This window comes from Aegilops tauschii, chromosome 7 (assembly GCF_002575655.3).
Source record: "Aegilops tauschii subsp. strangulata cultivar AL8/78 chromosome 7, Aet v6.0, whole genome shotgun sequence".
In the NCBI taxonomy this organism is placed as follows: domain Eukaryota; kingdom Viridiplantae; phylum Streptophyta; class Magnoliopsida; order Poales; family Poaceae; genus Aegilops; species Aegilops tauschii.
Window position 1 is genome coordinate 538,661,899 of NC_053041.3, and position 4,700 is coordinate 538,666,598.

A 4,700-nucleotide genomic window follows, 5' to 3' on the forward strand; every position below is an offset into this window, starting at 1 on the left:
ACCTAAAATCATGCTCACATTTATTTAGGGTATTATGGCAGACATAACACCCCAATTCAACTTGTAGATTCAATATACGTATGCATTTTCACATATGCATTTGCATATTTTTCAACATGTAATTAATGTTCTCTCGAATCATTTGGCTACAATCCCAATCCTTGATCAATGGCCACAAAGCATGTCTCTCAACGAATCTGGTGTGAACAAATTGAAGTAGTCGTTTACCAGAGAATTTTATGTAAAAGATGATTTTTCTGCGGAGTGACTTAGATGGCTAACTAATATTTAATAGTTTCATATATACTGGCCTATCACGTGATTTTACTTGACAGTCATGTACTTTTTAAAATGAATAATATATGGTTATTTGCATTTTTATTAGGGTGTTGGTATAAGTCAGACTGAGACTTAACCAAGTCCCAAGTCTCACAAGTGACGTAACATGTAAGAAAGAAAAGAAAAACTACAAGCAAAAATTTGCACAGATCTTAATCTCAGATCTGACAAACATATAATTTTTTTTGTGAGATTCACGAATATAGCATTGACCGAGGCATAACTCAACTCAGATTTAGCAAGACTGTGTTTTATTATTAATTCCAATATATATGATGCAAAAACTTAGGGCTCTAAAGTGACGGCAAGAAAAGTGCGTCCACTGCTGTATATATTACTCTCGCTCTAGTACGTTCATCTCTTTGTTTCCTTGATTAACTCTCCCAGACTGAATTGTTCCTAGCTAGTTCATCAGGTGACCTGCAAAAATGTGAATTAGATATCTACTCCCTCTGTTTCAAAATAGATGACTCAATTTTGTATTAACTTGAGTCATCTATTTTGGAACGGAGGGAGTAGCTAACTGCACTGTCGACCTGATATTTCGCGCGTTCATCGGCAAACAGCTGGAAGAGGCATTTGCTTGCAGCGATTATAAAAAGAAAACTAAGATACTTGGACAGAAAAGAGTAGTGATACCCAACTAGCTAGGGCATTCCAGTTTATAATTTATAGATACAGAAAACTGCAGCACGGGGAGTTGACATTTCCCCGTGAACCCCTATATAATTCCATGGCATTGCGTGAGCATTATCATCATCAATCACCATCTCTCCGCTCCACGAGATAGGAGCTGATAACCGAGGAGAGGGAGATCGATCGACCATGGACGTCACAGCCGACCGCACACGGGTGCGCGGGAGATCGAGAAGGACGTCGACGACGTCGCCATGGAGGGCGACATGGAGTCGGACCCCGCGCTGGCGCGCGAGCGGCAGCTGGAGCCCGTGCAGCCGTGGCAGGAGCAGCTGACGGTGCGGGGAATGGTGGCGGCGCTGTTGATCAGGTTCATCTACACCGTCATCGTGATGAAGATCGCCCTCACCACAGGGCTGGTGCAAACGCTCAACGTCTCCACCGCGCTGGTCGCCTTCCTCGCGCTCCGCGGCTGGACCCCGGGCTCGCCCGCCTCGGCATCAAGTCCCGCCCCTTCACCCGACAGGAGAACACAGTCATCCAGGCCTGCGCCGATTCCTGCTACACCATCGCAAGTGCCGGTACGTCACGTCAGCCAGTACTACGCATAGTACCATGCTCAAGTTTTTGTGCCAGTTCTTGATGAATAGTTAACGATGTTTTTGTGCGGGCGCTGCTGCTGCAGGCGGGTTCGGGTCGACCTTGCTGGGTCTCAACAAGAAGACGTACGAGCTTGCCGGGGACTCGCCGGGCAACGTGCCGGGGAGCTACAAGGAGCCAGGCATTGGGTGGATGACGGGATTCCTCCTGGCTATCTGTTTTGGGGGGCTCCTCAGCCTTATTCCCCTCAGAAAGGTATTAGAAATTAATCCTCCTTTCACTCCTTCGTTCATCATGTAGTAGAGTACTAGTAAGTAGACTTGATCTGGGTGAGCCTTAGGTTAATTAATTAGAGGGCAATTGATTTACCGGAGCCATATGATGGAGTAGGAAAATCAATCAATGAAGATTCCAGAGTAACATGATCCGTGAGGTATTTTGGTCTTCGTGCTGGACCGAGAACAAAATTTTGAAATGACATGTCCATGACTCCATGTGCGCCTATATAGTACGTCTTTGCCTACGACTTCAAACTTCCATGAAGGCGACACCAAGCTAGCATTTGACCTAAAATGTATGAGTTCCCACTGCGCTTTGGAAGCAATAATGGATTTGATGATGTCTCCTACTTTGGTTGCAAGCGATATTGCAGGTCGCCACATGTATCACGTTGCATATTTCCGAATACAACAATTAAATAATTCTTTTCGGACTCTGGACTCAAGATTCATGGTGCATTTGTTTCAATACAAGTTTCAAGAGGAATATACAAATTATTCGTGCGAAATCTTGTACAACTAATTTTTATCCCTGTACTTGCTTTGGACTCTCAATGATTTTCCAAAATGTATTCAGGTTTTGGTGGTCGACTACAAACTAACCTACCCTAGTGGGACAGCAACTGCTGTTCTTATTAATGGGTTTCATACCCCCAAGGGAGACAAGAATGCAAAGTATGGATTCTGTCACCTCTGTCAAGCCCATTACATAACATTACATTACATTGCAATTGATTCACTAAAACATTGAATCAAACAAGGTATGATGAATTATTCCTTGATTTTTCATGACAGGAAGCAAGTCCATGGGTTCCTAAAATACTTCGGGATCAGCTTTATGTGGAGCTTCTTTCAATGGTTCTACACTGGAGGCCCTGTTTGCGGTTTTGTGCAGTTCCCTACTTTTGGTCTCAAGGCTTGGAAACAAACGTATGCATTTTTTGCTTTCTATAGTTTCACACTATAATATATCAGTTACTTTTCGTACGCAACTAACTCTGTTAATTAATGTTTCTTGGTGTGACAGGTTCTTCTTTGACTTTAGCCTCACGTATGTGGGTGCGGGAATGATTTGCTCACACCTAGTGAACCTCTCCACTCTCTTGGGTGCAGTTCTTTCATGGGGGATAATGTGGCCACTCATTAGCAAACAGAAGGGGGTTTGGTACCCTGCAGATGTACCAGCAAGCAGCATGAAAAGCTTGTACGGTTACAAGGTATCTACCCTTTTTTCGTCAAGTAATTTAATAAATAATAGACATCACTTAAAGAGTGGACGTCACTGGTATTAATCGCTCTTGTTACAGGCCTTCTTCTGTGTAGGTCTAATAATTGGAGATGGCCTTTACCAATTCTTGAAAGTCACATATGTCACTAGTAAAAGCCTACATCAACGATTAAACAACAAAGTTGTTACCAACAAAGGTGAGGAAAGCATACATTTTCAGTACTTCAATTCCTTCATTTAAACTCAGGTTCTGTTCTAACGTGTAGCATATGAACAAAATTCAGTGACAGATAGGGACGGTATGGCTTCACCCGAGGAAATCCAGCGCGATGAGATTTTCAAGAGTGACAACATACCCTCATGGATGGCATACACTGGATACGCCGTGCTTAGCATCATCTCATCAATCAGCATACCCCTGATGTTCCGTCAGATCAAGTGGTACTATGTGATAGTAGCATATCTCCTTGCACCTGTGCTCGGGTTCTCCAATTCCTACGGAGCAGGTCTCACTGACATCAACATGGCCTACAACTACGGCAAGATCGCCCTCTTCATCTTCGCAGCCTGGGCTGGCAAGAAAAATGGTGTAATTGCCGGCCTGGTTGGTGGTACGCTGGTGAAGCAGTTGGTCCTCATGTCTGCCGAATTGATGCATGACTTGAAGACGAGTTATCTCACGTCGACATCCCCAAGGTCCATGCTTGTGGCACAGGCTATCGGGACGGGCATGGGCTGCATCGTCTCACCCCTCACCTTCATGCTCTTCTACAAGGCATTTGATGTTGGTAACCCGGATAGCTATTGGAAGGCGCCGTATGCACTCATATACCGTAGTATGGCGATTCTCGGTGTGGAAGGCTTCTTAGCTTTGCCAAAGCACTGCCTCTCAATCTCGGCTGGAATTTTTGCATTTGCGATGCTTCTGAGTATTGCAAGGGATATCCTACCACGCAGGTACGGCAAGTATGTTCCACTACCGATGGCAATGGCGGTGCCTTTTCTTGTAGGTGGGAGCTTTGCCATTGACATGTGCATCGGGAGTTTTGTGGTATTTGTGTGGGAGAAGATGAACAAGAAGGAGGCTGCCATCCAAGTGCCTGCTGTTGCATCCGGCTTGATATGTGGGGATGGCATATGGGTATTCCCATCTTCCCTACTTGCTCTTGCCAAGATTAACCCTCCAATCTGCATGAAGTTCACTCCTGCCAGCTAGGGAGCTTTATCAGTCACACCTTCTTCAACTATCTTTGGATTTTACATTGTGCTGCAAGTGCTCCATGGTTTGAACTTTGTGGAGTACATTATATAGTGTGTATATATGATTCCATGGCATTAGATCTTTGTGGCGAGCGTTGATTCTTACATTTTTATATTGGCCGTGTGCTTATATTTTCAATCAAGTATATCTACTGAGTTTATCCTGACATGTAATGAACTCTCTGATTGTAAATTTTCCAGCTATCTTAATATTTTTTAGACAAAAGGTAAACTTTATTCACAATGATGTGCACCTGCACTTTTTTGTGGAGTCAGATGCATACACATGGTTACACTACTAGGGAAAACCCTATAGGCATATGCTTAGTAGTAGCATGGGGTGGAGACTGCCCACTACT

The 4,700-nt window shown here is 44.1% G+C and overlaps 1 pseudogene; it reads left to right on the top strand.

Moving 5' to 3' along the window:
* The first annotated feature begins 1,164 nt into the window (after positions 1-1,164).
* On the top strand, positions 1,165-4,297 carry LOC109751324 (iron-phytosiderophore transporter YSL15-like; annotated as a pseudogene).
* The last annotated feature ends 403 nt before the right edge of the window (positions 4,298-4,700 follow it).